Raw genomic sequence first — 13,803 nt, forward strand, 5'->3', positions numbered from 1 at the left:
TCTGGAGTGTCCGTGATTCCACCCCTAGTGCCAGAGAGGCTCCCTCCTATATCACTTAACAGTGAGTTTTACCATTTCTTCCACACTCCTTATAACTACATTTCCACCTTACACTAGAGACTTACTTCCTACCCATATAGATACTACCTTTGGGAGTTTTGATGTGAGTGTTCCACCACTCAGGGTTACAGTGGGCGATTTCTTTAGCGCCTTGTGGCTCTGCACCTTAGGGTAACCTCTTGGAATGTTGGGGGCATTACGTCCCTAGCTAAAAGAAGAATGATTCTGCAACAGCTAAAGAAGCTACACATTGACATAGCATTACTTCAGGAGACTAAATTATCCACTGAGGAACATGAAAAATTAAAATCCCGTTGGGTAGGCCAAATATTATTCTCCCCTACTGAGGGTAGAAAGAGAGGGGTGGCTGTTTTGGTGAGAAAGGGCCTCTCGGTATCATTTTCACAGGTAAAGATAGATCAGTAAGGCAGATAAATCCTCCAAGTAGATAATTTCATGTATACTCTGTGTAATGTTTATGGCCCTAATGAGTATTGCCCCCCCTTTTGGGCGACCCTGTTGGCGAAATTAGCCACCTATTCCGCCCCCATAATTATGGGAGGGGACTTTAATTTGGCTCAGGCTATCCCACTAGATAGGTTCAAAGATCCAACAATTTCTCACACTTCAAAACAACATATAGCAAGATATAAAAGGGAGTTGTCCCTGATAAACACCTTCAAAGATTCCCTGTGGCTTGTAGACGTGTGGAGGGCGCAAAACCCGATGGGGAGAGATTGTACTTGTTTATTCAAATCACACAATACACTGTTGAGAATCAATTACTTCCTTACGTCCTCTTGGATAACACCTCAGATTCAATGTACATCTATAGAACAAGTGACAATCTCGGACCACACCCTGATCCATTTTACACTCAAGCCAAAACTCCAGAAAAGCATGGAGATTTCCATCCTATTTATATAACAATATAAATTTTCGTCAGCATCTCAAGACCTCCTGATCGCACTATGCTTCAGACAATGTTCAACACAAACATAACCCTAATCTGTTCTGGCATGCCTCTAAGGCAGTCATGAGAGGATTTATAACATCCTTCACTGCACACTACAACAAAAACATCAGGAGGGTGGATGAGACATTTCTCACAAACCTCACTGAAGCGTACAATCAATATCTTTCTGACCCCACTCCCATATCCAAACAAAACTATAACGACCTCAAGCTTACCAGAGACACGTTTCTAGCCCAACAGGATAATAACCTTAATATACACAGACAGGGCCAATACTTTAGACATGGAAATAAGTCGGGGAAATTATTAGCAGATGTATTCAAACTGCATACTCCCAAATCGTATATAACGGCCATTAAGTCTCAGTCCCATTTAACATTAGACACTAATGGCTAGATTACGAGTTTTGCGTTATGAGGGGTGCGGTGCTAACTTGCAGTTTATTCTCACCGCTCACTTAACCGCAGCGCTGGTATTACAGGTTTTTATCAACCCGGTGTTAACAGGCAAGAAGTGAGCGTAGAGCAAAATTGTGCTCCGTCCCGCACTCCAATACCAGCGCTGCTTAAGTAAGCGGTGAGCTGGTTATACGTGCTCGTGCACGATTTCCCCATAGACATCAATGGGGAGAGCTGGCTGAAAAACAGTCTAACACCTGCAATAAAGCAGTGTAAAGCTCAGTAACGCAGCCCCATTGATTCCTATGGGGAAACACTTTTTATGTTTACACCTAACACCCTAACATGAACCCCAAGTCTAAGCACCCCTAATCTTACACTTATTAACCCCTAATCTGCCACCCCCAACATCGCCGACACCTGCATTATACTTATTAACCCCTAATCTGCCGCTCCGGACATCACCGCCACCTACATTATATTTATTAACCCCTAATCTCCCGCCCCAATGTCTCCGCAACCTACTTACACTTATTAACCCCTAATCTGCCACGCCAATGTCGCCACCACTAGAATAAACATATTAACCTCTAAACTGCCGTACTCCCGCATCGCAAACATTAGTTAAATATTATTAACCCCTAATCTGCCGCCCCTAACATCGCCGCCACCTAACTACATTTATTAACCCCTAATCTGCCGTCCCCAACATCGCCTCCACTATAATAAAGTTATTAACCCCTAACCCTAAGTCTAACCCTAACCGTAACAGCCCCTAACTTAAATATTATTAAAATAAATATAAATAAAACCTACTATTATTACCTAAATTATTCCTATTTAAAACTAAATACTTACCTGTAAAATAAACCCTAAGCTAGCTACAATAAAACTAATAGTTACATTGTATCTAGCTTAGGGTTTATTTTTATTTTACAGGCAAGTTTGTACTTATTTTAACTAGGTAGACTAGTTACTAAATAGTTATTAACTAGTTAATAACTACCTAGCTAAAATAAATACAAATTAACCTGTAAAATAAAACCAAAAGTAAGTTACAATAATACCTAACACTACACTACAATTAAATAAATTCCCTAAATTAAATACAATTTGCTAAATTACAAAAAATAAAAAAAATAAATTACAGAAAATAAAAAACAAATTACAAGATCTTTAAACTAATTACTCCTAATCTAATAGCCCTATCAGAATAAAAAAAAGCCCACCGAAAATAAAAAAAACCCTAGCCCAAAGAAATCAGCTCTGTAAACAAAATACAAACAACCCCCCCAACAGTAAAACCCACCACCCACATAACCAACCCCCAAATAAAACCCTAACTAAAAAAAAACCTAGGCTCCTCATTGCCCTGAAAAGGGCATTTGGATGGGCATTGCCCTTAAAAGGGCTTTTAGGTCTATTGCTGCCCAAAGCCCTAACCTAAAAAAACCCCCACCCAATACACCCTTAAAAAATCCTAACACTAACCCCCAAAGATTCACTTACCGGGAGAAGTCTTCATCCAAGCGGCAAGATGTCCTCAACGAAGCCTGCAGAAGTGGTCCTCCAGACGGGCAGAAGTGGTCCTCCAGACGGGCAGAAGTCTTCATCCAGATGGAATCTTCTATCTTCATCCATCCGACACGGAGCAGCTCCATCCTCAAGACATCCGGCACGGAGCATCCTCTTCCAACAACGTCTTCTTGCTAAATGAAGGTACCTTTAAATGACGTCATCCAAGATGGCGTCCCTTAGATTCCGATTGGCTGATAGAATTCTATCAGCCAATCGGAATTAAGGTTGAAAAAATTATATTGGCTGATGCAATCAGCCAATAGTATTGAACTTCAATCCTATTGGCTGATCCAATCAGCCAATATGATTGAGCTCGCATTCTGCTGGCTGTTCTAATCAGCCAATAGAATGCAAGCTCAATCCTATTGGCTGATTGTATCAGCCAATAGGATTTTTCAACCTTAATTCCGATTGGCTGATAGAATTCTATCAGCCAATCGGAATCTAAGGGACGCCATCTTAGATGACGTCATTTAAAGGTACCTTCATTCAGCAAGAAGACGTCGATTGTAGAGGATGCTCCGCGCCGGATGTCTTGAAGATGGAGCTGCTCAGAAGGATGAAGATAGAAGATGCCGTCTGGGTGAAGACTTCTGCCCGTCTGGAGGACCACTTCTGCCGGCTTCATTGAGTACATCTTGTCGCTTGGATGAAGACTTCTCCCGGTAAGTGAATCTTTGGGAGTTAGTGTTAGGATTTTTTAAGGATGTATTGGGTGGGTTTTATTTTTAGGTTTGGGCTTTGGGCAGCAATAGAGCTAAATGCCCTTTTAAGGGCAATGCCCATCCAAATGCCTTTTTCAGGGCAATGGGGAGCTTAGGTTTTTATAGTTAGGGTTTTATTTGGGGGGTTGGTTGTGTGGGTGGTGGGTTTTACTGTTGGGGGGGTTGTTTGTATTTCTTTTTCAGGTAAAAGAACTGATGTCTTTGGGGCAATGCCCCACAAAAAGGCCCTTTTAAGGGATATTGATAGTTTAGTTTAGGCTACAGTTTTTTTTATTTTCGGGGGGCTTTTTTATTTTGATAGGGCTCTTAGATTAGGTGTAATTAGTTTAAATATCTTGTAATCTGTTTTTTATTTTCTGTAATTTAGTGTTTGTTTGTTTTTGTAATTAAGCTAATTGTATTTAATTTATTTAATTGTATTTAATTTAGGTAAGTTATTTAATTGTAGTGTAGTGTTAGGTGTTAGTGTAATTTAGGTTAGGTTTTATTTCACAGGTAAATTTGTATTTATTTTAGCTAGGTAGTTAGTAAATAGTTAATAACTATATTAACCCCTAATCTCCCGCCCCCAATGTCGCCGCAACCTACTTACACTTATTAACCCCTAATCTGCCACCCCCAACGTCGCCGCCACAAGAATAAACATATTAACCTCTAAACCGGGCATTTGGATGGGCATTGCCAGGAGAAGTCTTCATCTAAGCGGCAAGATGTCCTCAACAAAGCCAGCAGAAGTGGTCCTCCAGACAGGCAAAAGTGGTCCTCTAGAAGGGCAGAAGTCTTCATCCAGACGGCATCTTCTATCTTCATCCATCCGACACGGAGTGGCTCCATCTTCAAGACATCTGGCACGGAGCATCCTCTTCCAACGACGTCTTCTTGCTGAATGAAGGTACCTTTAAATGACGTCATCCAAGATGGCGTCCCTTAGATTCCGATTGGCTGATAGAATTCTATCAGCCAATCAGAATTAAGGTTGAAACAATTCTATTGGCTGATGCAATCAGCCAATAGTATTGAACTTCAATCCTATTGACTGATCCAATCAGCCAATAGGATTGAGCTTGCATTCTGTTGGCTGTTCTAATCAGCCACTAGAATGCAAGCTCAATCCTATTGGCTGATTGTATCAGCCAATAGGATTTTTTCAACCTTAATTCCGATTGGCTGATAGAATTCTATCAGCCAATCGAAATCTAAGGGACGCCATCTTGGATGACGTCATTTAAAGGTACCTTCATTCAGCAAGAAGACGTTGATTGAAGAGGATGCTCCGCACCGGATGTCTTGAAGATGGAGCCGCTCCGCGTCAGAAGGATGAAGATAGAAGATGCCGTCTGGGGGCGGAGCCTGGCCACGCAGGAACATGGCCGCATAAACCCTGGCTCCTAAGCCCCACACTAGGTGCTTTATATTATTTGAGGAGAGAAGCTGCCCAAAAATAGCTCACCTCTTACATATTACCCAGCGGGAGCACCCAGCATCATATAGGGGCATCATGGACCGCATAGCTGTTTGGTGAGACTGTTTTTCATCGCGCCTTGTCCGCTCACCTGAGGCCTAGTGACCGAGCGCAGCCTATTACGAACACTGCACTGCCTGTATCCGGCGAGACTCACGCGCCTAGCGGGGGCTCAGAAGAAGAAAAAGCATCAACCACGCCCAGCGGCAGGCAGACTCCACATACGCCGATCCCGGCAAACGGCGTGACAGCCTAGCGTGATCACATACCGCCATCGGGCCTCGCTGGGCCTGCAGTTTTGAGGCGGCATCTGCACAACAGCGAACCATCTGGGAGCGGAGCGACTGAGGGCACAGTAGTGGCAGCTCGCCCTTGAACTACCTCAGGTAACCACAGCGTATAAGAGGCCTATTCCCTGGGGGGACAATAATAAAAGGCAGAGACATATTAGCCTTTAACGCCATAGCCCTGCATAACTTGACCTAGATATTGCCCGTGAAGGCCCCTGCTTTGCTTTCTTCATCTTATGCTACACCCTGCACAAAATTTAAAAAATAACACAATAACATAGAAAAAGAAAAAAAAAAAGAAAAAAGAGACATTTTAGATCACCAAACAATAACTTTTACAACAAGACCAACACAGTCTGAGGCGGTCAAAATAGATTATCCTTCCTGTCAGATAATTACATAAGGGGCCTTATTGACTGTATCGCAAACCCAGCAGGGCATCACTCACAGTTTGGAGACTCCTGACGCTGCCCCTTACAGTTAAACACTATAAGAGCCTGCAGGCAGACACAAACAGGAGAGATACCTATTTTTCTTTTTGTCAAACATGTCAAGCAGGAAAAACACCAAGGGGGACAAAAGCTTGAAAAGTGGTAATCTTAGCAACTATATTAAGATGGTAAACTCAGGTCCTAATATGAGTGGCCTTGAAGCCATTACCCCTGACCCAGCACCTGACCAGGAGGACTCTAACCCTGAACCAATGACCAGAGAACCGCTAACCAGAAATGATCTCAGTGTAATTTCCTCTAAGGCAGATATTAATGCTGTTTTGACTGAGATGAGGTCTTTATTCTGGGACATGAAGAAAGATTTTCACCAGATAAGTCAACAGGTGCAGACACTTGAAAAGCAGCAGGAGACACTGCAAGCCCAAGTGACTTCTAATTCTCAACGCACCTGTGAACAGGGGGAGGACATACAGTTCCTGTTGTCCAGGGTAGAGGACCTGGACAACAGAGGAAGAAGGAACAACTTGCGAATCCGAGGCGTTCCAGAAACGGTCAGCAATGTTGCCTTGGAGGGTTACCTGCAGGATTTATTCCGGACCATAAAGGGCACACCCAAGTTCAACAGACATCCCGCTTGAGAGAGCTCATCGAGCCCTTCGCCCAAAACCTTCCCCAAAGGCGCCCCCAAGAGACATTATCATCAAATTCCTCAGTTATAAGGATAAGGACGCAATCTCACAAAAAGCAAGGGCCATCAAGGATCTCACCCATGCAGGAATCCCCATACAAGTCTTCTCAGATCTGAGCCAGATTACACTCCAAAAGAGGAGGGATCTTCGGTTCATCACCAGACAACTTCAGGCCCACAAGATTCAGTACAAATGGGGTTTCCCAGTATCCATAATTGCTTCTCGTAATGGTAAACAAGCTGGATATAGAACACAAATGGATCTGTGGGACTTTTGTAAAACTCTGGGGATTGACATTCCATTTCCTAACGACGAGGTAGACACATCACGGAACCAGAACAGCCAAGAAACTGTTTCTGCCAGATAAACTGTATGAGAACAATCACAGGCTTTAGAAAGTACTTGGGGTACTGCAAGGGGCTACCCCTGTGGACTTGTGAGGAACCAGATAAGTGCACTGTTTCTGTTCTCCTTCATATTGTATTGTTGTATTGTTGTATTGCCCTGTTCCTTTTTTTTTTTTCCCTTACTCTTAAAATATGTTAGCTTATTTACTGTAAAGGAAGGGGTCACTAAATTAGGAGATAGTTTGATGGGGCCAAGGACCACAACACTGGGGATAGCATTGTTTAGTGCCACTAGGAGGTTGAGGTTCCCATTCACACTAGCTTAGCACTACTATAGGAGATAACTCAGAGCAGGTTAGCAAACGGCTCATTTCACGAAGCAATTAGCGACAACTCTTTAATTCTCCAATTACATAAGGAGGGACCTAGAACTGGTTAGGTATTAGCTAGAAAACACACGGGGCACCTATCAACTGCGAAAGCCAGGTTGATTTTAAGGAGCTAACTGACAAAATGGCACTAAATTTACCTCTACCAACTAACACCTTTATTAGTTTCAGGGAATGAAGGCCCTTCTGGCATTGCACCCCGGGTTTGAATATGTTTCCTTCCTAAGTTAAATGTTATTGTTGATGTTGCAATCTCCTTGTTGTTTTTAATGCATTGAGTTTAAATGTAATGAATATAAGAATTGTGAAGGTGGGAAATGACTCCAATCTTTTCCGAAGCCCTAAGACGGGTGCTTATCCCGACTTCCGGATAGAATGGGCAGTTCCGACATTCTCCTCATAAATACATTTTTTTTTTGTTTGATTACTTGTAGCACCTGGTGTGGGGATACTGATCCCACATTTATATACCTTTTTTACTTTCCTACTTTGCTGACTCATTAGTTAGCTACTATTAGATAGGGTCTCACTAATTGTTGACCATAACAAAATCTGCATTTACATACTGAAGACCTTGTCTACTTCTCTTGCACTTAGGGATACTTTACTCCGAGACTAGAACTCTAGTCCTTATACCCTATTCCCTTTTTTTTTTTCTGTCTTCTCTCTTCCCCCCCTTTTTTTTTTTTTTTTTTCTCCCTTCCCTACCCTTCTCCCCTTCCACAATGCCTATTGACAAAACACACGAATCGTCACTGATGACCATTAATGCAAAGGGATTGAATATCCCTCAAAAAAGAACACACTTGATTAGGGACGCCATTAGAACACATTGCGATGTGCTGTTCATCCAAGAGAGGCACTTTCGGAGGGGCAAGGAGCCGACATGGACCTCCCACAAATTCCCAACCTCTTATTTTGCTTCAGGGCCTACAAAGAAAAATGGGGTGGGCATTATGTTTAAATACTCATCCCCATTTGCCCTTACTCATCTTGAGAGGGACCCAGACGGACGGTATTTGATTTTGGTGGGCACTCTGTTCAACAGGGTGGTCACCTTTGCTAATGCCTATTTTCCAAACCAGCGACAGAACAAATTTATGTCAACCCTCACCAACAAAATTCTAGAACTGCGTAAAGGAGCGCTTATCCTAGGAGGGGACTTTAATCTTCCCCTCGACCCTATCCTGGATACATCCAGAGCGCTGACCTCCATTCCAAAAAAAGTCATCAGACAGTGCAATTCCAGACTTGAGGAGCTGACAGTCCATGACACATGGCGCATCTTGCACCCTCTTAGACGAGACTACACCTTTTTCTCGCACCCTCACGATATTTTTACTAGAATTGACTATTTTTTCATTGACCAGACTACATTGGCTGGAGTCACGAGTTCCCAGATACATCCGATGACGTGGTCTGATCACGCACCAGTAACTTGTAAACTAAAATGGCCCTCGAGGCCAGATAGCCCATATATCAGGAGACTCGATGACTTTATGCTCAATAACCAAGCCATCAAAACAAGTATAGAGAGCACACTGACGGAATACTTTCAATGCAATGAAAACGGGGAGGTGTCAGATCAAATAGTCTGGGAAGCGCACAAATGTGTGCTTAGGGGGGAGTTAATCAAACAGAAGGCCCTTCAATTAAAACAAGTCAGGTTGAGATACACATCATTCATCTCTAAGATAGGGGAATTAGAAAATAAACATAAGAGGAAGCCCACAAACACAGAGGTTCAACTAGAACTTCAACAGCTTAGGAAGCAAATACAGGACATACATTCCGCCGACCATCAGAAAATGGCTTTAAAATTACAACAGAAATATTTTAAATATGGGGACAAGCCAGGTAGACTGCTCGCAAGAGCTTTAAAATGAAAGCAATTAAAATCACATGTCCATTCCATGCTTAATCAACATAACCAGAAATGCACAGACAGCCCATCTATAGCGGAGGTATTGAGATCATACTACCAGTCCCTCTACAATTTACACAACATAGATGGGCCTCCCTCAAGGACAAACAAAAAGCAAACATAAACGCGATTGATCAATACTTAAACTCTTTGGTTCTCCCTAAATTAACTGATGCAGAGAAAGAGAGTCTAGAGACAGACATTTCAGTGGAAGAAGTGATTAAAACTATAGATAACCTACCGTCGGGCAAAAGCCCGGGCCCCGATGGTTTCAGCGCTAAATATTACAAATTATTTAAAGATATTCTCTCACCGCGCTTGACATCCCTGTTTAACTCGATAGGAAAGACTCAGGAATTCCCACCCTCTATGCTCTTGGCGCATGTCACCACTATTCCCAAACCGGGCAAGACGCCAGACCGCCCAGAAAACTTTAGGCCCATATCCCTTTTGAACGTGGATCTAAAGATCTTCGCAAAAATCCTTGCCACACTATTGAATAATTATCTCCCACAACTAATATCTCCCGACCAAGTGGGATTTGTCCCAGGCCGAGAGGCTAGGGACAATACCATAAAGGCAGCCTTGCTGGTCAATTATGCACAGCAAAACAATATCCCATCCATACTTGTTTCCACAGACGCCGAGAAGGCCTTTGACAGGGTCAATTGGGCCTTTCTCAAAGCTGTCCTGTCAAAAATGAATTTTGGTCACTCCTTCATACATAGGATCTTTTCCCTCTACACAGAACCCACAGCGCAGGTTAAGATTAACAACTTACTGTCCGACCCCTTTAGGATATCAAATGGCACTAGACAGGGGTGTCCCCTGTCGCCGCTGTTGTTTGCCCTTACGATAGAAACGTTAGCACAAAAAATACGGGATAACCAAAAAATTGCGGGGATAAAAATAGGCGCCCATGAACATAAGCTGTCACTCTATGCGGACGATATCCTCCTCTCAGTGACAAACCCTCTGGTCTTGCTTCCTGAAATCCTCAGGGAGTTTGAGGACTACGGTAGGGTATCCAATTTTCACTTAAATCAAACGAAATCTGAAATATTGAATATAAACCTACCGCAAACAGTCCTATGCCAAATCCCAGAAATCTGTAAATTACGTATTAAAACTAACACACTCAAATACTTGGGGATTCAGCTGACACCAAAAACACATAGGCCTAGATTTGGAGTTTGGCATTAGCCGTGAAAACCAGCGTTAGAGGCTCCTAACGCTGGTTTTAGGCTAACTCTGGTATTTGGAGTCACTCAAAAAAGGGTCTAACGCTCACTTTTCAGCCGCGACTTTTCCATACCGCAGATCCCCTTACGTAAATTGCGTATCCTATCTTTTCAATGGGATTTTTCTAACTCCGGTATTTAGAGTCGTGGCTGAAGTGAGCGTTAGAACTCTAACGACAAAACTCCAGCCTCAGGAAAATAGTCAGTAGTTAAGAGCTTTCTGGGCTAACGCCGTTTCATAAAGCTCTTAACTACTGTACTCTAAAGTACACTAACACCCATAAACTACCTATGTACCCCTAAACCGAGGTCCCCCCACATCGCCGACACTCGATTAAATTTTTTTTAACCCCTAATCTGCCGACCGCCAACTACGTTACCCTCCCTAACATCGCCGACACCTAACTTCAATTATTAACCCCTAATCTGCCGACTGGAGCTCACCGCTATTCTAATAAATGTATTAACCCCTAGGGCTAAGTCTAACCCTAACACTAACACCCCCCTAAGTTAAATATAATTTACATCTAACGAAATTAATTAACTCTTATTAAATAAATTATTGCTATTTAAAGCAAAATACTTACCTGTAAAATAAATCCTAATATAGCTACAATATAAATTATAATTACATTGTAGCTATTTTAGGATTAATATTTATTTTACAGGCAACTTTGTAATTATTTAAACCAGGTACAATAGCTATTAAATAGTTAAGAACTATTTAATAGTTACCTAGTTAAAATAATTACAAAATTACCTGTAAAATAAATCCTAACCTAAGTTACAATTAAACCTAACACCATACTATCATTAAATTAATTAAATAAAATACCTACAATTACCTACAATTAAACCTAACACTACACTATCAATAAATTAATTAAATACAATACCTACAATTACCTACAATTAAACCTAACACTACACTATCAATACATTAATTAAATACAAAACCTACAAATAACTACAATGAAATAAACTAACTAAAGTACAAAAAATAAAAAAGAACTAAGTTACAAAAAATAAAAAAATATCTACAAACATAAGAAAAATATTACAACAATTTTAAACTAATTACACCTACTCTAAGCCCCCTAATAAAACAACAAAGCCCCCCAAAATAAAAAATGCCCTACCCTATTCTAAATTACTAAAGTTAAAAGCTCTTTTACCTTACCAGCCCTGAACAGGGCCCTTTGCGGGGCATGTCCCAAGAAGTACAGCTCTTTTGCCTGTAAAAAAAACATACAATACCCCCCCCCCAACATTACAACCCACCACCCACATACCCCTAATCTAACCCAAACCCCCCTTAAATAAACCTAACACTAAGCCCCTGAAGATCTTCCTACCTTATCTTCACCATACCAGGTTCACCGATCGGTCCTGAAGAGCTCCTCCGATGTCCTGTTCCAAGCCCAAGCGGGGGGCTGAAGATGTCCATGATCCGGTAGAAGTCTTCATCCAAGCGGGGCAGAAGAGGTCTTCCATCCGATTGAAGTCTTCATCCAGGCGGCATCTTCTATCGACATCCATCTGGAACGGAGCGGCAGCATCCTGAAGACCTCCGACGCGGAACATCCATCCTGGCCGACGACTGAACGACGAATGACGGTTCCTTTAAATGACGTCATCCAAGATGGCGTCCCTCGAATTCCGATTGGCTGATAGGATTCTATCAGCCAATCGGAATTAAGGTAGGAATATTCTGATTGGCTGATGGAATCAGCCAATCAGATTTAGCTCGCATTCTATTGGCTGATCGGAACAGCCAATAGAATGCGAGCTCAATCTGATTGGCTGATTGGATCAGCCAATCGAATTGAACTTGATTCTGATTGGCTGATTCCATCAGCCAAGCAGAATATTCCTACCTTAATTCCGATTGGCTGATAGAATCCTATCAGCCAATCGGAATTCGAGGGACGCCATCTTGGATGACGTCATTTAAAGGAACCGTCATTCGTCGTTCAGTCGTCGGCCAGGATGGATGTTCCGCGTCGGAGGTCTTCAGGATGCTGCCGCTCCGCTCCAGATGGATGTCGATAGAAGATGCCGCCTGGATGAAGACTTCAATCGGATGGAAGACCTCTTCTGCCCCGCTTGGATGAAGACTTCTACCGGATCATGGACATCTTCAGCCCCCCGCTTGGGCTTGGATCAGGACATCGGAGGAGCTCTTCAGGACCGATCGGTGAACCTGGTATGGTGAAGATAAGGTAGGAAGATCTTCAGGGGCTTAGTGTTAGGTTTATTTAAGGGGGGTTTGGGTTAGATTAAGGGTATGTGGGTAGTGGGTTGTAATGTTGGGGGGGGGTATTGTATGTTTATTTACAGGCAAAAGAGCTGAAATTCTTGGGGCATGCCCCGCAAAGGGCCCTGTTCAGGGCTGGTAAGGTAAAAGAGCTTTTAACTTTAGTAATTTAGAATAGGGTAGGGCATTTTTTATTTTGGGGGGCTTTGTTGTTTTATTAGGGGGCTTAGAGTAGGTGTAATTAGTTTAAAATTGTTGTAATATTTTTCTTATGTTTGTAGATATTTTTTATTTTTTGTAACTTAGTTCTTTTTTATTTTTTGTACTTTAGTTAGTTTATTTCATTGTAGTTATTTGTAGGTTTTGTATTTAATTAATGTATTGATAGTGTAGTGTTAAATGTTTAAAGTGTTTAATGATAGTATAGTGTTAGGTTTAATTGTAACTTAGGTTAGGATTTATTTGACAGGTAATTTTGTAATTATTTTAACTAGGTAACTATTAAATAGTTCTTAACTATTTAATAGCTATTGTACCTGGTTAAAATAATTACAAAGTTGCCTGTAAAATAAATATTAATCCTAAAATAGCTACAATGTAATTATAATTTATATTGTAGCTATATTAGGATTTATTTTACAGGTAAGTATTTAGCTTTAAATAGGAATAATTTATTTAATAAGAGTTAATTAATTTCGTTAGATGTAAATTATATTTAATTTAGGGGTGTGTTAGTGTTAGGGTTAGACTTAGCTTTAGGGGTTAATACATTTATTAGAATAGCGGTGAGCTCCGGTCGGCAGATTAGGGGTTAATAATTGAAGTTAGGTGTCGGCGATGTTAGGGAGGGCAGATTAGGGGTTAATACTATTTATTATAGGGTTAGTGAGGCGGATTAGGGGTTAATAACTTTATTATAGTAGCGCTCAGGTCCGCTCGGCAGATTAGGGGTTAATAAGTGTAGGCAGGTGGAGGCAACGTTGTGGGGGGCAGATTAGGGGTTAATAAATATAAT

Source organism: Bombina bombina, chromosome 1, assembly GCF_027579735.1.
Source record: "Bombina bombina isolate aBomBom1 chromosome 1, aBomBom1.pri, whole genome shotgun sequence".
NCBI classification, from domain to species: Eukaryota; Metazoa; Chordata; class Amphibia; order Anura; family Bombinatoridae; genus Bombina; species Bombina bombina.